The sequence below is a fragment of the Balaenoptera musculus genome, chromosome 8 (genome assembly GCF_009873245.2).
Source record: "Balaenoptera musculus isolate JJ_BM4_2016_0621 chromosome 8, mBalMus1.pri.v3, whole genome shotgun sequence".
Taxonomy (NCBI): Eukaryota; Metazoa; Chordata; class Mammalia; order Artiodactyla; family Balaenopteridae; genus Balaenoptera; species Balaenoptera musculus.
Genome location: NC_045792.1, coordinates 38,675,389 through 38,700,746, shown reverse-complemented (window position 1 = coordinate 38,700,746; position 25,358 = coordinate 38,675,389). Strand labels below are relative to the sequence as shown.

The window sequence follows — 25,358 nt, the reverse complement described above, 5'->3', positions numbered from 1 at the left end:
ATACTAAACATACAATGCAAGCCACATATGGAATTATATGTTTTTTTATAGTCACATTGAAAAAAGAAAAATTAATTTAAATAATATACTTTTTCCTGATATATTGAAAATGACATTAACATGTAATCAGTATACAAATTATTAATAAACCACTTAACAGTTTTTTTATACTGAGTCTTTGAATTCTAGTGTGCATTTTTTAACAAATTAATTAATTAATTAATTAATTAATTAGGCTTCGTCGGGTCTTAGTTGTGGCACATGGGATCTTTGTTGTGTCGTGCAGGATCTTTCGTTGCAGCAAGCGGGCTCTTTGTTGTGGCGTGGGCATCTCCCTAGTTGTGGCTCGTGGGCTTAGTTGCCCCGTGGCGTGTGGGATCTTAGTTCCCCAACCAGGGATCGAACCCATGTCCCCTGCACTGGAAGGTGGATTCTTAACCTCTGGACCACCAGGGAAGTCCCCCCACGGTGTGCATTTTTTTTTATGGCACATCTCAATTTGGATGTTAAATTTTCATTAGAAATCCTTGATCTGTATTTAGATTTTATAAAATTTATGGTTAAAAAAGTTGATTCACATACTCAAGTTACTTCAAAGATACTTAAATGTCTCCCAATAACTGGATTGAGTATGCGCTATTAAATTGAAATTAATTAAAATTAAGTAAAAGTAAAAAGTTCAGTGTCTCCATTTTCCAAGCCATATTTGGAGTGCTCAGTGGCCTCATGTTGCTAGTGGCTGCCATATGGACAGCTCAGGAGCAGAGGCTGGCCCTAGAGAGACAACTGGGGATAGGAGCTTGAGTGGAGGGAGTTTCCATCCGAACTGTGCTTCTCTTGATGCACTAAAGTGCAGAGGCAGCAAATTATTTCTCCCTAGAGGGAATAAAGGTGGTCTCCTTGTGTCTAAAAATATTACCTTATAAGTTGCTTGACACAGTTCTGCTCTCTTTTCTTTTCAGCTTCGCCAGCACAGGGCCTGAAAGGCGGTAAGTGCTTGTTAAATACTCGCTGACCTACGGAAACCACTTCAACTTAAGTCTTGAGTTCCTTTCCGCCTTCTCAGAGCACAATGGTTTGTTCACATTTGTCTGAACTTCACCTTCTAGTCATACGCAGCCTCTGATCGCAGAGAGGGGACAAGGAAGCGTGTTTCTGCCTGCCTCTCAGGGCCCCTGAATTAGAGAACGTGGGGCGAGAGCCGGAAAAGTAGGTTGAACAGAGCTTGATTTGGGTGTTTCCTCCTTTTTCCTTCTTCTCCAGTCCTTCTTCCCTTCCTACCCTTGTTTCTCTTCTCTTATATTAGGATTAATTTCTAAAATGAACACAGAAAGTTATTCCACAGCGTTTTAAAAATCTGGGGACTTCTCTTCCCATCTGATGATCTCTGCAGAAAGCCTTGGTCACTGCTCTGTGAGAGGACAACGGCCAGATCGGGACCCTGACTCTCATCTCAGTGAAGACCAGAGTGAGTGGCAGCCCTGATACTACCTGCCAGGCCACTCCCATCACTGTTGGGCCCAATTAAATCACCACGCTACCTGGGGCCTCACAAAGCAGGCTTCATGTGAGATATATTTTTACACTTTTTGGGGGGCCTTTTTTTTTAAAAGTACAATTTTGGATTTACAGAATGATGGAACAAATAGTACATAGACTTCCATGTACCTACCTCCCCCATCCTGTCACCCCCAGCACATAATTTCCCCTATTCACGTCTTGACTTAGTGTGGTTGATTTGTTAAAATTAATAAGCTAATATTAACACTTTATTATTCACTAAAGCTCATGGTTTATATTCTTTGTGTTGTACATTCTAAGGATTTGACAAATGTACCATTACTGTGTTGTATAGAGTAGTTTCACCTCCCTAAAATTCTCCTGTGCCTCACTTATTTAAGAAATAAAAAGGACAATAATATTTCATGACATGTGAAAATGATGTGAAATTCAAATTGCAATGTCCATAAACAGGTTTATTGGGACACAGTCACACCCATTTGCTTATGTATTGTCTACGGCTGCTTTTGCTCTACAACAGAGTTGAGTGGTTGCAACAGGGACAGCTGGCCTGCAAAGCTGAAAATATTTACTCTCTGGCCCTTTGCAGAAGAAGTCTGCTGACCCCTAGCCTTGACCATGAGTTCTGGAAAGTTTAAATTGTCGCTTCTCAGCACTCACTGAGGGGATGTGAACCTAGTAGGTTTCTGCTCTAATCTGACTGATTTATGATACAAAATGACCTGTCTGGAATGTTAGCAATTATTTCCATAGTCAACTTTCTCCCAGGGCCCTAGAATCCCTTCTTCCATTTGGCTGATGGGTCTTATCACTTATGTCTTGATTTTTTAAAAAGTGAATCTCTGACAAGAGGTGTGTGGTTGATATGTTCATAAATCATAAAAATTTGGATCAAAGAATTCATTCATTTGTTCATATATTGTCCCTTCCCCCCTCCAACAAACATTCACTTAGTACAATTGACCCTTGAACAACACAGGTTTGAACTGCATGGGTCCACTTATATGCAGATTTTTTCAGTAGTAAATACTGCCTAATCCAAGTTTAGTTGAATCTCCGGATGCAGAACCACGGATATGGAGGAACCATATAGGGAGGGCTGACTATAAATTATACAAGGATTTTTAACTGCATGGGTGGTCGACACCCCTAACCCCTGTGTTGTCGAAGGGTCAAATGTATTGGCTTTTTGTTGTGTGCAGTCTTGGTTAGCAGAGATTAAGAAAACAGCCCCATCTTTAGGGAGATCAGAAGTGAGTATGGATGACAGACAGATAAAATAATAACTACAACACAATGTGGTAAGTGCTAAAATAAGCCCCAGGCAACAATAATAGAATCATAGGTTCAAGAATTAAAGAACCACCAATCATTTATTTAACAAATATTTACTAGGTATCTGTTAAATGCCAGGTACTGTGCTAGGTATTGGGGATATTATGGTGGGAGAGACAGATCTTTTATTTTTCAGCTGCGCCTCGTGGCTTGTGACATCTTAGTTCCCCAACCAGGGATTGAACCTGGGCCCTTGGCAGTGAAAGCACGGAGTTGGGAATTCCACTGGACCGCCAGGGAATTCCCAACACAGATCTTAAAGAGCTTTAGGTCTAGATTGCTCTTATCATAAACATAGAAAGGATTTTTGAGGCCACGTGACATAATCCAATTATCCAATGAAAAATCCTTGCTATAGCTGTCTTGGCGAGTGCCATTTACATTAATGTGGGCTATCTCCAGTGATAGGAAACATGGATTAATTTATGTCTAATGTTGAATGATTATAAATGTTGGTTATGCTTTGAGTGAAACTGTGCCTCTGAGTAAAAATAATATATTTCAGAGCTGAAAAGTTCTTGCTAGGAAATCTAAATTCTTTTTTCTTTCCCATGTGATAAAAAAAGGCATTAACTTTCATTAAAATATAAGCTCAAGGAGGTTAGGGATTTTGTCTTACCACTTTATTCATAGCATTTACCATAGAACAGACTTTGGCACATGATAAGCATTAAGTATGTATGTGAATGAGTGAATAATAGTAGTTATCACATACCAAGCATAAAGTATCAAGCTCTTTACATAAATTATGTCATTTCTTTCTCACAATAAGATGGGAGTATTGACTAATTCCCATTCTCCTGGTGGGTCAACTGATGCTTACATAACTTGCTGAGGCTAACAGACTTAAGTGGTAAAGCTTAGATTAAAGCTTTCTTTATACCTTCTTGTGGCCAGTTGTCATTCTTGCCTGTACTCTGGAGACTTGCCTTATTCATACATAATTCAGTTGAAAGACCCTTAAGGAAATGCAGTATTGGGTGATGCCTACTGTCTGGGGGTAGGGATAAAGTGTATATGAATATGCTCTTAAACAACCAGCCAGACCACAACATATCCCTTCAGGTCTTAGAAATTGGTACCTGGAAGTAGCCATGGGCAAACTGGTGTTAGCTGAACATTCTTTCATACACTCCACCGAAAAGAGTGTAAGAATCTGCTCCCCTGTGCATTGATGTGGTGTATCCTTTGCTATTCAGAGTGGATCCCATCAATTGGTGGGAATGTAAATTGATACAGCCACTATGGAGGACAGAATGGAGGTTCCTTAAAAAACTAAAAATAGAACTACCATACGACCCAGCAATCCCACTACTGGGCATATACCCTGAGAAAACCATAATTCAAAAAGAGTCATGTACCAAAATGTTCATTGCAGCTCTATTTACAATAGCCAGGACATGGAAGCAACCTAAGTGTCCATCATCGGATGAATGGATAAAGAAGATATGGCACATATATACAATGGAATATTACTCAGCCATAAAAAGAAATGGAATTGAGTTATTTGTAGTGAGGTGGATGGAGTTAGTCTGTCATACAGAATGAAGTTAGTCAGAAAGAGAAAAACAAATACCGTATGCTAACACATATATATGGAATCTAAGGAAAAAAACCCAAAAAGGTCATGAAGAACCTAGTGGCAAGACGGGAATAAAGATGCAGACCTACTAGAGAATGGACTTGAGGATATGGGAAGGGGAAGGGTAAGATGGGACGAAGTGAGAGAGTGGCATGGACATATATACACTACCAAACGTAAAATAGCTAGCTAGTGGGAAGCAGCCGCATAGCACAGGGAGATCAGCTCTGTGGTTTGTGACCACCTAGAGGGGTGGGATAGGGAGGGTGGGAGGGAGGGAGACGCAAGAGGGAAGAGATATGGGAACATATGTATACGTATAGCTGATTCACTTTGTTATACAGCAGAAACTAACACAACAATGTAAAGCAATTATACTCCAATAAAGATGTTAAAAAAAAAAAATCAGCAGCATCAGCAACATCTGGGAGTTTGTTAGAAATGCAGCATTTCAGGCTCCAGCCCGACTTGACTGAATGAGAAGCTGTAATTTATAAGATCCCCGGGTGACTTGTATGCACATTAAAGTTCGGGACGCGCTAGTGTAATTCATAAAGTTAATACTTTGCTCAGCTGGTATCACAGGCTTCTACGTGGGACACGCTGTGCTGTTTCCTGGTTTAGGGAAATCTTTTCTGAGCTCCCATGGACTGAACTCATCCTGCCTTACCTCTTGGACAAGCTAAGAAATTGGAGAGCAGGAGCACGTTGTTAATTCTAACAACAACAGGAAGATGAAAGAAAGAAAGAATGACACATACCCACAATTACAATGTCATATAGAATAGTTTCACTGCCCTAAAAGTCCCCTGTCTGTAGCCCCTTTTGCTCATCTTGCTTTTCTCAGGGTCTGTCTCCATATCTCCCCTGCCCACCAAATACGGTAAGATTATACTCCACTGGATTGAAATCAAGGGGCAGTGTATATTCAGGTCACTTTACCCAACCCCAGGATTTTGGCTGATTTACCACCCAGACATCTCTAAATCTCCACCAAACTTGACAGGAAATTCAGCCTGCATACCCGGTGGAAAGATCCGCAGAGAGATGAGAAGAGACTGGGTTTCTAGGCTCAGAAAGTTACAAAGAATCCAGCTGGCTAGCAGGGCAATTTAATTTTCTGCTGAGCAGCCTCAGGGAATTTCCCGAGAAATGCCAAGATTGAAGAAATGGCTTTTCTTTAATCTTGACGACTCATTCCTCCTAAACCAGCCCCAGTCCTTTAATGGAGCTTTTTTGCATATGTAATTTTAGTGGTGCTACAATGTGTCTAGTGAAGTAATAATTTATGAGTGCACAGGGTATATGAGGCAGCCGGGGGGCCAGTTTAGGCCCTCCAGCTAGGAAGAAAAGCCAAGGCACGGACCCGATTTAGAAGCTGCCCATTTCCCGGGCCCCTCTGGCTGCTGCTCGTTGAGCATTTGGAAACCTGTGGTTGGCAAGGGTCCTAAAAATATATATATATATCTTTTAAGTTACTCCCTTTTTATTTATTTATTGGCTGCCTTGGGTCTTCATTGCTGCGCGCAGGCTTTCTCTAGTTGCGGAGAGCGGGGGCTGCTCTTCGTTGTGGTGCGTGGGCTTCTCTTGTCATGGAGCACGGGCTCTAGGTGTGTGGGCTTCAGCAGTTGTGGCGCACGGGCTCAGTAGTTGTGGCTCGCGGACTCTAGAGCGTAGGCTCAGTAGTTGTGGTGCACGGGCTTCGTTGCTCCGCAGCATGTGGTATCTTCCCAGACCGGGGCTCGAACCCTTGTCCCCTGCATTGGCAGGTGGATTCTTAACCACTCTGCCACCAGGGAAGTCCCCCTAACAATCTATTTTATATTTTACTTTCAAATCGTTGTTCCAGGAAGGCAGCAGGGGAGACGGTAATCATTCCAGTTTGCAAGATTATATCTGAACCTGCTGGCAACAGGTTCTACTGGGCTTGGGAGCTGTGAAGTTCCTCCTTAGAAGGACACCGATCTTTGGAAGGCAAGAAGGAAGTAAGATTCCTCATGGTCTGCTGGGCCACTCCACGTGACAGTCCAGGAGGCCAGGACTGTCCTCAGTTTCCTTCCAGGCACTCCTGCTGCTGCTTCCCCGTTCCAGATTCCAGTGCGCTGCCATCCGATCCCGTGACCTTGGCCACAGACACCCCCATTCCCCCGCCCCGACCTGCAGCAGATACTGCCCCCATCACGGGACTCCTCATAACCTATTGTCACTGTCTCCTTACTTGCCCAGAGGCCCCTCTGGACTGTAAGCTGCTTGTTTAGTCACTGAGGTCTGGACAGCCCTTACCACAGTGTTGGCAAAGCATACAGGTTAGTTGGACAAATGAATGAACTGAAGGGTGGGGTTGGCTCTTTACCAACATGAATGTCTCCTCTGTGTTATAGAACAGAAGACTCAGTGCTATTCACACTTCTTCCCTCTTCAGCGCATGCTTATTCCATTTGGTCACCAAGTCTGTCAGTTTTAATCCTAAAACATCTCTCGAATGATCTTCGTTGCTTTGTCCCTACCCTAATGAAGACTCTGAGCATCTCTTGTCAGGGTTGCCAGATGAAATACAGGATGCCCCGTTACATTTGAATGTCAGGAAAACAACACATTAATTTTTTTTTTATAAATATGTCCCAAACATTGCAAGGGACATACTTAGGCTAAAAAGTTATTCATAGCTTATGTGAATTTCAAATGTAATTTGGTGGTCCTGTATTTTTTATTGTAATAAAATACATAAAATTTACTCATTTAGCCATTTTCAAGTATACAATTCAGTTGTATTAAGTACATTCACAATGCTGTGCCACCATCACCACTATGCATTTCCAGAACTTTTTCATCATTCCAAATAGAAACTGTACCCCTTGTAAAATAACTCCTCACCGTACCCAAGATCCCCTAGTAACATCTACTATAGTACTTCCTGTCTCTATGAATTTGCCTATTCTAGGTACTTTATGTAAGTTGAGTCATACAATATTTGTTTTATGTGTCTGGCTTATTTTACTTAGTGTAATGTTTTCCAGGTTCACCAATGTTGTAGCATGTATCAGAATTTCATTCCTTTTTAAGTCCAAATAATATTCCATTGCCTGTGTATACCACCTTTTGTTTATCCATTCATCTGTTGATGAACATTTGGGCTGTTCCATCTTTTGGCTATTGTGAACAATGCTTCTATAAACATTGGTATATAAGTATCTGAGTCCTTGCTTTTAATTCTCTTGGGTGTATACCTAGAACTGGAATGGCCAGATCATAGGGTAATTCTATGTTTAAATTTTTCAGGAACCATCAAACTTTCTGCAGTGGCTTCATCATTTTATATTCCTAAGTTTTTGACTACAAGGAGGGTTAGTGCCCCTAATGCCTGTGTGTTAAGGGATCAACTGTAATTCAAAACCAGAGCTGCAAAATAAGCTGCCACCAAGATGAACTGGCCTGCTGTGTTTACCTTGCTGATGAATATTGGTTTTAATTTAGCAGTGGCACAGCAAGGATTGAAATATTTAGCAAGCATTCTCAGTGTTGGAACAGTTCAATATTTGACATCAAAATGATAGCAATCAACATTACACCTTTTGACATTATCATGTAAGTAAGTGAAACTGGAATATTATCTGCATAGGTCAAGCTAACATATGAGGTACTGCTAGGTATTTTATCAGCAAGTGGACCAACAACACATCACAGAGCTGATTTTTTTTTTAACATCTTTATTGGAGTATAATTGCTTTACAATGGTGTGTTAGTTTCTGCTTTACAACAAAGTGAATCAGCTATACATATACATATATCCCCATATCTCTCCCCTCTTGCGTTTCCCTCCACCCTCCCTATCCCACCCCTCTAGGTGATCACAAAGCAGCGAGCTGATCTCCCTGTGCCATGCGGCTGCTTCCCACTAGCTATCTATTTTACGTTTGGTAGTGTATATATGTCCATGCCACTCACTTCGTCCCAGCTTACTCTTCCCCCTCCCCGTGTCCTCAAGTCCATTCTCTACATCTGCCTCTTTATTCCTGTCCTGCCCCTAGGTTCTTCATAACCTTTTTTTTTTTTTAGATTCCATATATATGTGTTAGCATACGGTATTTGTTTTTCTCTTTCTGACTTACTTCACTCTGTATGACAGACTCTAGGTCCATCCACCTCACTACAAATAACTCAATTTCACTTCTTTTTTTTTGGCTGAGTAATATTCCATTGTATATATGTGTCACATCTTCTTTACCCATTCATCTGTTGATGGACACTTAGGTTGCTTCCATGTCCTGGCTATTGTAAATAGAGCTGCTATGAACATTTTGGTACATGACTCTTTTTGAATTATGGTTTTCTCAGGGTATATGCCCAGTAGTGGGATTGCTGGGTCATATGGTAATTCTAATTTTAGTTTTTTAAGGAACCTCCATACTGTTCTCCATAGTGGCTGTATCAATTTACATTCCCACCAACAGTGCAAGAGTGTTCCCTTTTCTCCACACCCTCTCCAGCATTTATTGTTTCCAGATTTTTTGATGATGGCCATTCTGACTGGTGTAAGGTGATACCTCATTGTAGTTTTGATTTGCATGTCTCTAATGATTAGTGATGTTGAGCATCCTTTCATGTGTTTGTTGGCAATCTGTATATCTTCTTTGGAGAAATGTCTATTTAGGTCTTCCGCCCATTTTTGGATGGGGCTGTTTGCTTTTTTGATATTGAGCTGCATGAGCTGCTTGTAAATTTTGGAGATTAATCCTCTGTCAGTTGCTTCATTTGCAAATATTTTCTCCCATTCTGAGGGTTGTCTTTTCGTCTTGTTTATGTTTTCTTTTGCTGTGCAAAAGCTTTTAAGTTTCATTAGGTCCCATTTGTTTATTTATTTTTTTATTTCCATTTCTCTAGGAGGTGGATCAAAAAGGATCTTGCTGTGATGTATGTCATAGAGTGTTCTGCCTATGTTTTCCTCTAAGAGTTTTATAGTGTCTGACCTTACATTTAGGTCTTTAACCCATTTTGAGTTTATTTTTGTGTATGGTGTTAGGGAGTGTTCTAATTTCATTCTTTTACATGTAGCTGTCCAGTTTTCCCAGCACCACTTATTGAAGAGACTGTCTTTTCTCCATTGTATATTCTTGCCTCCTTTACCAAAAATAAGGTGACCATATGTGCGTGGGTTTATCTCTAGGCTTTCTATCCCGTTCCATTGATGTATATTTCTGTTTTAGTGCCAGTACCATACTGTCTTGATTACTGTACCAGAGCTGATTTTTGATGGTCCAAATTTCGAGCAATAAATCCGTCCAACCAATCAGTTAGACCAGCTAAAGCAAAAACTCCTAGTGCAATATTAAAATCTTCTCTGATAATCAAATAACCCCAAACTGGAGGCAAGCCAATTCTCATTGATAAAATATCTAGAATTGTCCGTAGATTTTCACACAGGTTTGATGGTGCTTTCCCAGCCCCGTCACTGCCTGGGCCCTCAGCAATGATGACCATCTTTTCCCCCCAAGGGGGTCCCTCCCAGTTAATTTTTAAAAATTTATCATTCAGGTGCTTTATTCTCTCTTCAGGTGTCTAATAATCTATTAATCTATTAGTAGATCTATTATTCTCTTCAGGTGTCTAATCTATTTTACTCATCCACTACTTGTAATTATGATGACTGTATTTTTTATTTCTAGAAATTCTATTTTTAAAAACCTACCATTGTTTTTCATAGCGACACTCTTAGAATTTATTACTTCATTAACTAATTTAAATATGCTTATGTCATATTTTTTAGAATTACATTATACTATCTCAAGTTTTTAGGGCTCTAATCCTGCTATTTACTGTGTCTGTTGACTCATGCACATGGTGAATTTTTTCCTTATGTGTTTTAAAATTTTGATTGTGAGCTCATCATTTGATTGATGAGACTAGCTCACTTTTTGGCTTTTCTATACAGCTTTCTTTATTCAAACTCAAGATTTGAGAAAGGGGGAGAGTAGGCAATCACTACCAAATTTTTTATTTCAAATGACTTCAAAAATATATATTAACCTTATTAAAATTACAAATAAAAGAAAAAATATTCACATATAATCCCACAGTCCTAAAATATTATAATTTAATTATCCTTGATCCTTTTACTCCTTTTCACTTGTATAAATTTTACATCTTTTAATGATAGTATGGATACAATTTTCCATTTTCCTTTATATCAGAACTATTTTTCATCATTCTTTATTCTTTATAGCTCTTTTTATAAAACTTTTTGTTGCAGTGAAATATACATAACACAAAACTTACTATTTTAATATTTTTAAATGTACAATTCTGTGGTGAGTACACTCACATTGTTGTGCAACCATCACCATTATCCATTTCCAGAACTTTTTCATCATCTCAAACTGAAACTCTGTAACCGCTGAAACACTAGCTCCACATAACCACTTTCCCCCAGCCCCTAGTAACTACTATTATACTTTCTGTCTCTGTGAATTTGTATGTTTATAACCTTTTGTGATTAAATAATATTCTATGAAATTGTTGAATTATAAAAGTCCTCCCTTTACTAAATTATTTCTAATTTTTGGTTATGACAAGTTCTGCTGTATTGACCATAATTGTACATATTACTATCTCCTTTTGGACTGTCTTGAACCTTTTTCTTGTATGTAGCTGCCCAATATCTTTTGACCATTCTTTCCTTACCCCAGTATTTGAAGAGTTTCGCACATATTGAGAAACACCTCCTCAAAGTAGATGCTAAAACTCATTCTCCCAGTATCCCTGCTGCTTGAGAGACCTGGGCCCTGCCACATATACATCTGTAAGAGACTCCAGTTTGGAAGGGAACAATGTGAGTGGGCAGTGTAGTGTCTACCCACTAGCAAGCTTGGGGGAAGAGGTTTTTGGAACCTGGAGGCAATAGCTCAGTGCTGGATGTCTAGGACATGAGCTGTCTGGAGACACGGGGTCTGTCCTGACCAAGTGGTGGTGCTTCTAGAGTAGCTTCTGGATGTGGTTGGCCCTTATCCCTGGATATATAGCTCCCAAGCCCCTTCTCTGTCTTGCATTCCAGAGATCCTGTAAGTTTCCCGATATCCTTTAATAAATTCCCTTCCTGCCTAAACTAGACAAAGTGGATTCTGTGGTTTTCCATTAATAAAATGGATTATTTTCTTATAATATAAAAAACAGAGGTTACTGTCTCATAGGGTATAATTTTTTAAAAAATGGCTCTGCTACATATTTTCATATTTTCTTCCAAAAGGGTTGAACAAATGTCACCAGAACTGTATTATTATGCTAGATTTAGCACCTTTTTCTAACAAGTGTTCATTAACTCTTTCTTTTTTTTTTATTAAGGTATAGTTGATTTACAGTATTATATAAGTTTTAGGTGTACAATGTAGTGATTCACAATTTTAATGGTTATATTCCACTTGTAGTTATTATAAAATATTGGCTATATTCCCTGTTGCTGTACAATATATCCTTGTAGCTCATTTATTTTATATATAGTAGTTTGTACCTCTTAATTCCCTACCTCTAGCTTGACCACCCCCATCCCTGGTGGTAATCACTGGTTTGTTGTCTGTTTCTTTTTAGTTATATTCACTAGTTTGTTTTATTTTTTTAGATTACACATATAAATGATATCATACAGTATATATCTTTCTCTGTCTGACTTATTTCACTAAACATAATACCCTCCAAGTCCATCCATGTTGTTACAATTAGCAAAATTTCATTCTTTTTTATAGCTGAGTAGTATTCCATTGTGTATATATATATATACCATGTCTCTTTTTTCAGCTTTTTTTTTTAAACCATGTCTTCTTTATCCATTTACTTGTTGATAGACAGGTTGCTTCCACATCTTGGCTATTGTAAATAATGCTGCTATGAACACTGGGGTGAAAGTATCTTTTTCAAATTAGTGTTTTCATTTTTTCTGGATTTATACCCAGGAGTGGATTGCTGGATCATATGGTAGTTCTATTGTTAGTTTTTTAAGGAACCTCCATACTGTTTTCCATAGTGTCTGCACCAATTTACATTCCCACCAACAGTGTATGAGGGTTCCCTTTTTCCACATCCTCACCAATATTTGTGATTTGTAGACTTCTTGTTGATAGCCATTCTGACAGGTATGAGGTGAATCTCATTATGATTTTGATTTGCATTTCTCTGATGATTAGCAATGTTGAGTATCTTCCATGTGCCTATTTGCCATCTGTATATCTTCTTTGAAAAAAATGTCTATTCAGGTCTTCTGACCATTTTTTAATAAGGTTTTTTTTATATTGAGTTGTATGAGCTGTTTATATATTTTGGATATTAACCCCTTTTTGATCATATCACTTACAAATGTTTTGTTTTATTCAGTTGGTTCTTTTTGTTTTTGTCAATGGTTTCATTTGCTGTACAAGGACTTTTAAGTTTAATTAAGTCCCATTCGTTTATTTTTGCTTTTATCTCTTTTGCCTTAGGAGACAGATCTAAAAAACTATTGCTATGATTTATGTCAAAGAATGTTCTGCCTATGTTCTCTTCTAGGACTTATGGTTTCAGGTCTTACATTTAGGTCTTTAATCCATTTTGATTTTATGTTTGTATGTGGTGTGAGGAAATGTTCTAATCTCATTCTTTTACATGTAGCTGTCCAGTTTCCCCAGAACCACTTATTGAAGAGACTGTCTTTTGCTCCATTGTATATTCTTGCCTCCTTTGTTGTAGATTAATTAAGCATACACATGTGGGTTTATTTCTGGGCTTTCTATTCTGTTCCATTGATCTATGAGTCTGTTTTTGTGTCAGTACCATGCTGTTTGGATTATTGTTCCTTTGTAGTATAGTCTGAATTCAGGGAGGGTGATAACGCTAGCTTTGCTCTTTTTTCTCATGATTGGTTTGTCTATTCTGGGTCTTTGTGGTTCCACATAAATTTTAGGATTATTTGTTCTAGTTCTGTGAAAAATGTCAGGAGAATTTTGATAGAGATTGCATTAAATCTGTAGATTGCTCTGAGTAGTATGACTATTTTAATAATGTTTATTCTTCCTATTCAAGAACACAGTATATCTTTCCATTTCTTTGCATCATTTCAAATTCCTTCATCAATGTTTTATAGTTTTCAGAGTATAGTTCTTTCACCTCCTTGGTTAAGTTTATTCCTAGGTATTTTGTTCTTTTTGATGTGATTTTAACTGGGATTGTTTTCTTGCTTTTTCTTTCTGATAGTTCATTATTAGTGTATAGAAAAGCAACAGATATTAATCTTGTTTCCAGCAACTTTGCTGAATTCATCATTAGTTCTAATGGTTTTTTGGTGGAGATGTTAAGGTTTTCTATATATAGTATCATGTCATCTGAAAATAGTGACAATTTTACTTTTTCCCCTTCCAATTTAGATGTCTTTTATTTCTTTTTCTTGTCCAATACTATGTTAAATAGAAATGGTGAGAGTGGGCATCCTTGTCTTGTTCCTGATTTTAGAGGAAAGGATTTCAAATTTTCACCAGAGAGTAAAAAGCTGTTAGTTGTGGGTTTCTCATAAATGGCCTTTATTGTGTTGAGATATGTTCCCTCTGTACCCACTTTTTTCTTTTTCTTTTTTTTTAATTGAAGTATAGTTGATTTACAATGTTGTGTTAGTTTCTGTTGTACAGCAAAGTGATTCACTTTTATATATATATATATATATATATATATATACACACACACATACATATATATACTTTTCATATACTTTTTCATTATAGATTACTAAAAGATATTAAATATAGTTCCCTGTGCTATACAGTAGGAACTTGTTGTTTATATATCCACTTTGTTGAGAGGGTTTTTTTAATCATGGATGGATACTGAATTTTGTCAAAGGCTTTTTCTGCATCTGTTGAGATGATCATGTGATTTTTATTCTTCCTTTTGCTAATGTAGTGTATCACATTGATTGATTTGTGAATATTGAACCATCCTTGCATCCTAGAATAAATTCCAACAGATTGTGGTATACACTCATTTTTATATATTGTTGAATTTGGTTTGCTAATATTTTGATGACGATTTTTGAATCTACATTCATCAGAGATATTAGCCTGTAATTTTCTTTTTATGTAGTGTGTCTAGTTTTGGAATCAGAGTATGGTGGCCTTGTAAAATGAACTTGGAATTTTTCCATCCTCTCCAATTTTTTGGTAATAGTTTGAGAAGGATTAGCTCTTCTTTGTGTATTTGGTAGAAGTCTCCTGTGAAGCCATCCAATCATGGAATTTTGTTTGCTAGGAGTTTTTTTTTTTAATTATAAATTCAGTTTCACTACTAGTGATCTGCCAGTCCAGACTGTCTATTTCTACCTGATTCAGTCTTCTGTTTTGTTGAATTTTATTTTATTTATTTTTTATACAGCAGGTTCTTATTAGGTATCCATTTTATACATATTAATGTATATATGTCAATTCCAATCTCCCAATTCACCACACCCCCCCCACCCCACCCCCACTTTCCCCCCTTGGTGTCAATACATTTTTTTTTTGAATTTTTGACTTTTATTTTATTTATTTTTGTATACAGCAGGTTCTTATTAATCATCCATTTTATACACATCAGTGAATACATGTCAATTCCAATCTCCCAATTCATCACACCACCCCCCCACCCCCCCCGCTGCTTTCCCCCCTTGGTGTCCATACGTTTGTTCTTTACATCTGTGTCTCAATTTTTGCCCTGCAAACCGGATCATCTGTACCATTTTTCTAGGTTCCACATATATGTGTTAATGTACGATATTTGTTTTTCGGTTTCTGACTTACTTCACTCTGTATGACAGTATCTAGATAGATCCACATCTCTACAAATGACCCAATTTCATTCCTTTTTATGGCTGAGTAATATTCCATTGTATATATGTACCACATCTTCTTTATCCATTCGTCTGTTGATGGGCATTTAGGTTGCTTCCATGACCTGGCTATTGTAAATAATGCTGCAATGAACATTGGGGTGCACGTATCTTTTTGAATTATGGTTTTCTCTGGGTATACGCCCAGTAGTGGGATTGCTGGATCATATGGTAAATCTATTTTTAGTTTTTTAAGGAACCTCCATACTCTTCTCCATAGTGGCTGTATCAATTTACATTCCCACCAGCAGTGCAAGAGGTTTCCCTTTTCTCCACACCCTCTCCAGCATTCTCAAACTTTTGAACTCAGGACCTATTTATACTTTCAAACATTATTGAAGACACCAAAAGCTATAGTTTCTGTTGGTTACATCTACTGATATTTACCACATTAGAAATTAAGAGTGAGAAATTTAAAACTATTCATTTTAAAAGAATAAAAATGAATGTTAACATAAGGCCCATTAAATATTAATTTAAATGACATGTTTTTAAATAGAAATATATTTTCCAAGAAAAATTTAGTGAGAACAGTAGCATAGTTTAGTAATATATGCTTATGTAAACCTGTTCAATGACAGGCTTAATATTCTCATATCTACTTCTGCGTTTGATCTGTTGCAATATCACATGTGACGTACCTCCAGAAATTTTCAATGTACATTCATGGGAGAATGAGGGTGACAAAATCAAATAATAGTTTTGTACCATTATGAAAATAGTTTTGACCTCACAGATGCCCTGAAAGCATCCTGGGGACCCCAGAGGCCCCTGGGTTACACTTTGAGAATCCTTGAACTAGGCATTGGGGAATGCGTGGTCATAGTGTAACTGGATTTCAGTGAGGTCCTTGGCAGTCTCCAGAGAGACAGCCACATCCACAGAGCAGCTTTGTGGTGTCACACATGCTGTGCAGCTACCTGGGCCTCAGTTACATCACCTATGAAGTGGTAAGACTAGACCATCTCCAAGGACTCTTCCTGCTCTAAAATTCTATGTATTTATAAGCCAACATGTAGTAGGTGCTCAGTACATATATATATATATATATATATATTTTTTTTTTTATAAATTTTATTTATTTATTTATTTATTTATTTTTGGCTACATTGGGTCTTTGTTGCTGCACGTGGGCTTTCTCTAGTTGCGGCGAGCAGGGGCTATTCTTCCTTGCGGTGCACAGGCTTCTCATTGTGGTGACTTCTCTTGTTGTGGAGCATGGGCTCTAGGCACGTGGGCTTCAGTAGTTGTGGCATGCAGGCTCAGTAGTTGTGGCTCGCGGGCTCTAGAGCGCAGGCTCAGTAGTTGTGGCGCACGGGCTTAGTTGCTCCGCAGCATGTGGGATCTTCCCGGACCAGGGCTCGAACCCGTGTCCCCTGCATTGGCAGGCGGATTCTTAACCACTGCGCCACCAGGGAAGTCCCAGTACATATATTTTGAATGAATATATGAAAAACGAATGAGCAAAGAATGCATGATGTTGTTGAAGGGATTTTTGCATTGAGTGAATAATTGGACTAGATTTCAAGGGTCAAAAACACACATACCTTCGGGCCAGGTGTCCTGAACAGAAGTAAATAGATGGAGGCCAGTGAGGTGTGGTGGGGTCTATGATGAACTGGAGAGCTCATATCCTACTTAAAGCACATAACATTCAGATTTTGTGTTAGATACCACTCTAGACCAGCAACACAGGTTGGATTTGGCCTATGGTCTGTGACTTGGGACTTCTGAAACAGACAGTCTCTTGGGTTCCTTCTGACTTGAAACAGAGCCTTACTGAACCTCTTATTGGAAGACCAGTTACCTTATGGTCTTCCCTTACTCCCCCCCCAGTCTAAACCTATTCATGGGAAAGGATCTAATAAAATCATTCATTGACGACAACCTCAACCAGTAAGACCAATATCATGAGATATTTGCATTTTCACATGGTTTGCCTCAAGCCAAAATCAGGAAGATCTGATTGTGGAATTTGGGCATCAGTGATCAGGCCAGAACAGGGAACCTTGGCTGTACTCCAGAATCCACACCACATGTGCTTATGTGCCCAAACCTGGGAGTTGAAGCACTGCCTATAAAGACTTTCTCTACAGAATCAGCAGGTGCTTTGAAAGTCAGAAGCATTTCTCCTGGGAATCTATGTCTCAAGGAGGTCTCAGCTAAGGTAGGCCCCATCTGGAGCCAGTTCCTCCTTTCTAACAGGAATTCACTTCCTACAGCCACCCGAACCCAGAAATTTGCTACAGTTAACCAGTATCTTTGATGCCATATAATAGCGCTTCCTGAAGAGCTCTGCTCCTCAGGTAGGATTTTTAAGAAGTTTTGAGATGAGCAGTTTGATATCTTCCCAGAAAACAGGTTGGGAAGTTGGTAAGCCCCTTCCCGAGTGCCCTGCCCTGCTGCTCTGTATTCCTTAGGCCCAGGTCACTGGGGTTGTACTGAGGACGGACAGTCCTACTGAGCCATTACTGGAAGAACCATGGAAGGGTGGGAGAAGGGAGTGGAGCCTTCCATTTCCTGAGAAGTGGGGGATCTAGAGTCTGAATTGACCTTCAACCAGACAATCCTATATAGTGTCCTGACTTGCAAATGCCTTCACACAGACATCACTCTAAAACCCTGGAGCCTAGACAAGAGAACTCTCTCTAAGACTTCTCTGACCACTAATGATGAAGGGAAATGGAGCTTTCTTCACTAGTGCAAACAATGCAAGATCATTATAAACCAAGCTTCAAGACTCTGGGAGACCCACCTATTTTGAGACTGTATTGGATACACACAAAAATTCAACGTCCCTCAAAAGAATCCTGAAAGTTCTGTTGCAATGGAATCTGACTTTTCCTGACCACCCAGAGTTGTCAGACTAGAATTTGCCTTTTTTGTTTCTGAGCTGTGAATACATGGAGAGTCTCAAGAGCATTTAGTGACTGCGTTTAGGAGAAGTTATGACGACATGCCACATACTCAGATTACAACACAGCTGGCTGTGAGGTTTGAGCATGGAGCACGGAAAGGCATAGTTAGGATGTGACAGTGATTGTGAAGGGTAATCCCTTTCCTATGGAGGAGTAAATGAATGCCTGACCCCTTAGTCATGGAAAGAGGCAGCGGGTGGGTGTCTGGGGGCTTTCCGGCTCTTTGCTTTCGTTTTTCTCTTTCAGTGAGAAGCAGAGTATCACCCTAAAGGGTCTAGAGGAGTCATCAAAGAGATGCTATGGGAAAACCCTATGTCCAGATCATAGTGACCAGATTGTTCCCCTCCTTCAAAACACACACACACACACACACACACACACACACACACACACAATATGGAGCTGGGAGGAGAACTGAACCCAGTACTGTCCTTAGACTTGGACACTGGGGCCCTGCTCTGAGCCCTGGTCCTTAGGAGGTCTCTCGTTTTGGAGTGCCTTTCTCAAAGATGATTCCCTTCTGGTGTCCAGGACTCTCTGGGCTAGAAGTGCTATCTGGGCAGGGTGCCTTGAGTCCAGACAAAATTCTACATGGGCTCTGGTTTCTGGTCCTATTTCTCCCCTTTAAGGTACTCTTCAGTCCTCTAGCATGTGCATGGGGTTGACCAGATGCCTCTAGAGGCTCTAGGACTTGTGTCTACGTGGTTGTCCCAGGGCTCTGTAGTTAGTTCCAATTCTAGGAGGGTGGCCTGGTGGGCTGATTGCTCCAGTTGGTGGGCATGTTTGTTTTGTGGGATTGTGTAAGGCTGGCTGCCAGAATGGGGCTAACACTCCAACTGTTTAGATTGCCCTCCCCCCTACACTGACACACACCTCCAAGGCACAGTCCTGCCTGAACCCCTCAAATCCATACTTCAAAGAGGCAGTAGGGGTTCGAATCACACCCTCAGTTGTGTTGGTTTGTGTGGAAGGAGGGGAAAACAGAGGACTTTGGGGAGAGAGTATTTGCTCTTCTTTCTACTACATCTGTGAAGGCGGGCTCACTCAAGTGTCTGGCACCAGGGTTTGCCTCAGGCATGTGGGCTCTGAGGCATCATCAGGCACTTCCCCAGTAGAGGAACAAAGGGACGCCTGAAAGTGGAAGTTCCCACTGGGCAGGGATGTGGTCCATCATTAAGTCCTTCCAGAACTCAACCAAAGTGTCTCCTAGGCCCGACCTTGCACCCTTCTTTCCTTTCTTCCTTTTTTCCTTTCTTCCTTTTTTCCTTCCTCCCTCCCTCTCTCTCTCTTTCTTCCTTCCTTCCTTCCTTTTTCTTTCTTTCTTTCTTTCTTTCTTTCTTTCTTTCTTTCTTTCTTTCTTTCTTTCTTTCTTTCTTTCTTTCTTTCTTTCTTTCCTTCTTTCTTTCTTCTTTCTTTCTTTCTTTCTTTCTTTCTTTCTTTCTTTCTTTCTTTCTTTTGTTTTCTTTCTTTCTTTCCTTCTTTCTTTCTTTCTCTACCTCTCTCTCTCTTTCTTTCCCCCTTCCTTCCTTCCTTTCTTCCTTCCTTCCTTTTTGATGATGGCAGTGGATGAGGCTTTAGGGATGGGACTCTAATATGCTCTATTCCACTCTATAAAATATCAACATGCTTCAGAGCAAGCTGCTGGGCCACCTCCCCAAACATCTCAGACACCTCCTGGGTACAGCCCTGACGTTCTCCCCACACCATTCACATTGGATTTAACTTGAACTTCACTGAACTCATCACGATATTTGGTTAATATTTTTAAATAAATACTTTAATACTTGTTTATTATCGACAGTCTGTTTCCCTCACTAGAACATAAACTCTTTGAGGGCAGGGCCTGTCTCATTCTCAGTTGACTGGAACAGTTAACAAAGTAGGTGCTCAGCAAATATTTTCAAATAGTGGAATGAATGATTCCATCACTGGACTTTTGTTTGGTGGAGTGTTTGTCCATGTGCATTCTACATTCTGCTTCTTTAAAAATCATAGGTCATGTTTATGTTTGGAGAAATTTCTGTATACTGCTCATGTTTCCTTTCTCGAAATGGTCTACTGAACTAGCCTTGGCTTTCATTTAGTCCAGTGTGGTGGTCTGGAGTGTAGGCTTCTGTACCAGGCAGACCCGGGTTTGAATCCTGACTCTACCATTTTCTAGCTGTGTGACATGGGCAAGTTATTAATCTTCCCAAACCTTAATTTTCCCACCTGCAATACAAGAACAAAAATATCTATCTCATAGAATATTGTGGTGGCAAGGAATAAGAAATGATGTATGTAAAACATTTAGTATCTTGCCTAGTGTGTTGTAAATGCTACAGTTGTTATTCCCTTTTTTCCTCAGTGCCTACTGCTAACCACTGGTTCTGTGCTTACCACTGAGGATGCAGAGATGAACAGGATGCCTTTCAAATCTCCCAATCCACATATGAAAGGGCCTGAGCACAGAACTGGATGTAGGAATGAGGCAGGACTGGTTCTCAGACCTCAGAGTTTGGAGCAGAGGCATGAGTGGAAGATAGGATGGTGGGAAGGAGGAAGTGAGGGGAGGAGGGAGGGCAAAATCCCATCCCAGGTGAGCAGATGGTCCAAAAAGAATGCGCAGGTGAGAGTCTCAGGAGAGCAAGAGTTTTGAGATTGGGTACCCAGGGGTGGCAAGTGGAGGCTGGAGCAGGCCCTGAGCAGTGTGTTCTTTTAGTAAAGACTTAGGACTTCAGGCATAGCAGGAGGGAGGTGTTGAGGGCTGGCCAGACTCTGTTCTCAAGGAGTTTAGAGCCTAGTAAGGAAGACTGACATGTAAGCAAATAATCACATAAACAAGGATAAGCATGTATGCAAAGTCCAGAAGAAGCACAGAGGAGGGACACATGGGAGGGAAGGTGTGGTGGGTGTAGCAGGAACCAAGGAAGGCTTCCCAGAGGAACAGCCTAGGAAGGTTCAGGAGGATGGTGGGGAATTTAGTGCGGGTGAGATGTGGAGTGGGTGGAGGGTCAGAACTTTAAAAGGAGGGATGAAGCAGGATGGCATGTTTGGGTGTTCTGTAATAATTAGGACTTTCCCTGGCTGTCAGGGGTGCGTGGACTGGGCTGGGGGGATGGCATTTGGAGATCCTCCTTCAATGGACAGGTCCTTGAACAGTCCTGGTTCATATTTCTTTACAGAGAGCGGGTCCCACTCAGTAGTATAAAGCAGGAAGCCATAATCTCTGGTGCCCCCGTTCTCCTTTGTCTGGGTAGAAATGCTGGTGTTGGAGTCTCACAGAACTCTACCGCTTACCAGTGTGGGGTGCTGAGAAAATTATGGAACCCCTCTAAACTTCAGTTTCCTCATCTGTAAAGCAGATAAAATGGTGCACACCTGATAGAGATGTTGTTATAATTAAATGAAATAATGCACGTAAAGGGCTTAGCATAGAAACCACCACATAACACACACTTGGTACATACTGGTAGCATCTAATATATTCATTCATTCATTCACTCATGCGTTGGTTCACCATTTAACATCAGACACCGGAAACACAGGTATGAACAAGGCTCAGTCCCTGCCCATAAGAAGCCTCTGATGAGTGTTGTGTGGGAGGGCAGAGAAACAGATGATTACTGCACTGTGTGAGTGTGATAAGTGCTATGGCAAAGGCACACACAAAGTGATGATGGGAGCACAGATGAAGGGCAAACTGGTTGCCATGACGATGATGATGATGATGAGAGCCTGGACTAAATGTTGAGGAGAGGGCTCCAGTCCCTAGGAGCCAGATCAGGACCAGTCTTGAAAGTCAAGTCAAGGCTATCAGCCCTTATCCTGAAGGCCATGGGGAGCTACTGAAAAATCTCAGGCAGTGGAGAAACCTAGTCCCATCTGCATTCAGGAAGATCACTCTGGCCCCTGTGAGAGCAGCTAGAAAGCTCTAAGGCTCCTCCAGGTGAGAAATAAAAAGATCCCATCAAGAAACTGAGGGACCCAAGGAGGTTGAAGAGCCATGATCTACTGTGGCAGGGCAGTGAGAGGGCTAGACCAGTGAAAGTTTTTGGTCAGAGTTTGGAATATCGAAAATCTCTTAAGGAGTATTTAATATTTCTCTTAAAATATGCAAAAAGTCTAAAGAATGGGACAGCCAATTTTGTCATTCACAGTTTATTTATTACTTAAAATGACACGTCAGCTAAGGCTAGCTGGAATACTTTTTATCTGAATTGGCTTCTCCCACTAAAAGTTTTATTCTCTAAGTATCCTGTACTATGTTTCAGAGAAATATGATATGATTCTATTGATGCATGGCATCAGATTTACCATGTCTTAAACCTGGTGAGTATACTGAGGAAATCATGGAGTGAATATCTGTACTGTCCATCTCACATAGTAGGTGCTTTATAAATGTTGCATTTCTCTGCTTTATTCATGTCTGAAGAGTGTCCAATGGAGTTTAAAGTATTTGTTCACATTATTACTCACAGACTTCCTAATCAAACTCTCTACATTGTCCATGACACCTTGTATTTAGCAGTGGGTTTTCAGAAATGAGTGTTACAGGAACAATTCATTCACTCACACACTTTTCTTTTCTGCTCCTCAGCTCTTAGGTAATTCAGATGCTATTGTCCTAGAATAAGGAAGAAAGTCAGAGAAATTTCCAGAACTTTATTTCATCACTTTTAGTAAACTGTTTCCCTGACTCTTTTGCCCCTCAGGAACCACATTCTCTGCTTCGAATGGATTGAGTGCACTAATTTCATCGGCTACAGCACCTCCCGTGCTCTGGGTCTTCTCTGTGGGCCTCATTTTGAATCAGAAATTAGGTGATGCATTCCTCAGGGACTTCATTATATGCATTCAGTATCCTGAGTAGAAAAGTTAACTGTGTGTTTTTGATTTGTGTCATTTATACCTGTTTCTCCCGTCTAAAAGAATTGTGTGGAATATGTCCTAATGAAGTTTTTGATACCACGTCAAGCCTGTTTGGCCCAAAATAGTCTGCTTCTCTGGGGTATAAACAAAAAACTATTTGTTCTGGGACATTTCCAAATTCCAAGAACTCCTAAAGCCCTACTTCTTTTGAGGTCGTGCCCAGGTTCGCCCTGTGAATCCTTCCTCTGTAGTGGATATTAAAGTGACGAACTCACACAAAGCTTCCAAACTTATACTAAAGAATAGATTTGAGTTAAAGGGTAATGTGCTATGGCAATTATTCTATTGTACAAGTGTCCTGCCATAAAAACAAATCAATAAATCAAAGTTATTAAGAGCTTGGCTATGAAACAAGATACTCAGCATGTATTTTATTAGCTAAGATAGATGTCAACTCAAAACCCATGCTATGGCATACCTATAGCATACCTACAATTTAAAGAGAAAGAACTCTCTTACTTGAGGCTAGTGGAAGGTGTGGTGGATGGGACTCTGGGAAAGAAAACAGAAGAATGTTGGTGAAAATGCATCTGTCATAACACGGGCTGAGGCAGAGGCTCTCTTAGAGGGTGTAGATGAGGAATAAGGACGTTAACATTTATTGCAAACCTGTTCTGTGGGTATGGTAGGCACTTTGCAGACATCATCTTTTCAGATCTTCTTTTAAAAAAACAGATTTGACTCTTATAGAGAAGTTTTAGGTTCACAGCAATACTGAGCTGCAGAGTTTTCTCACACACCTCCTTCCCCCACGCATGCTTAGCCGCCGCCATTATCAGCATCCCCACCAGAGTGGTACATTTATTACAATCGATGAACGTTCAGTGATACATCATTATCACCCAATGATAATGGGTTCACTTTAGGGTTCACTCTTGGTGTTCTATATTCTGTGGGTTTGGACAAATGTATAGACATGTATCCACCACGTATTATAGTATTATACAGAGTAGTTTCACTGCCCTAAAAATCCTCTGTGCTCTGCCTATTCATCCCTGCCTCCCCACAAACCTCTGATAATCCCTGATCCCTAAACTGTCTCCATAGTTTTGTCTTTGCCCATGTGTCATCTAGTTGGAATCATACAATATGTAGATTTTCAGATTGGCTTCTTTCATTTAGTAATATGCATTTGAGGTTCTTCCATGTCTTTTCATTGCTTGATAGCTCATTTCTTTTTAGTGTTGAATAATATTCCATTATCTGGAATAATGGAATAAATAAACCACCGTTCATTTATTCTGTGCAGGTTTTTGTCTAGACATAAGTTTTCAAGTCCTTTGTGTAAATACCAAAGAATGTGATTGCTGTATCATATGGCAAAATTTTAGGATTTTTAAAAAAGTTTTACTGAGGTATAGTTGACAAATAAAATTGTAAGATATTTAATGTGCACTGTACGTGTAGTTTTATAATAAACTGGCAATCAGTGTCCTGACATGGCTGTACCATTTTGCATTCCTACCAACAATGAATGAGAGTTCCTATTGCTCCACATTCTCACCAGCGTTCGGTGTTTTCAGTGTTCCAGATTTTGGCCATTCTGATAGGTGTGTAGTAGTATCTCATTGTCATTTTAATTTGCATTTCCCTAATGACATATGATGTGGAGCATCTTTTCATATGTTTATTTTCCAACCCTATATCTTCTTTGACCAGGTGTCTGTTGAGGTCTTTTGCCCATTTTTTAATCAGGTTGTTTGTTTTCTTATTGTTGAGTTTTAAGAGTTACTCGTATATTTTGGATAACAGTTCTTTATCAGATGTGTATTTTGCAAGTATTTTCTCCCAGTCTGTGGCTTTTCTTCTCATTCTTTTGACAGTGTCTCTCACAGAGCAGAAATTTATTTTTGAAGTCCAGCTTATCAATTATTTCTTTCATGGATCATTTCTTTGCTGTTTTATCTAAAAAGTTATCAAGCCCAAACTCATCTAGACTTGCTCATATATCATCCTTTAAATTTTCTTAACAATCCCTCCATCCCCATTTTACAAACCCAGACTTAGCGAGGTCAAGTTATTCTTCAGTGCCACTAAATTAGTAACTGGTAGGACTAGATTCTGACCCAGGTCTTTCTAACCTCAAAGCCCAGCCAGGAGGCTGTCTCCTTCATTCCATGGCTGCTACCTCAAGAGCAACTCTGCATGGGAATCAGATTGGCTCTCTTCCAAGGTTGGATGAGGTCTCTTTCAACACGGAGATTCTAGGTCACAGATT

General features: G+C 39.8%; 1 pseudogene; it reads right to left on the bottom strand.

Annotated features, from left to right (window-relative positions):
- Positions 1 to 7,751: 7,751 nt before the first annotated feature.
- On the bottom strand, positions 7,752 to 9,916 carry LOC118899494 (annotated as a pseudogene).
- Positions 9,917 to 25,358: the final 15,442 nt, after the last annotated feature.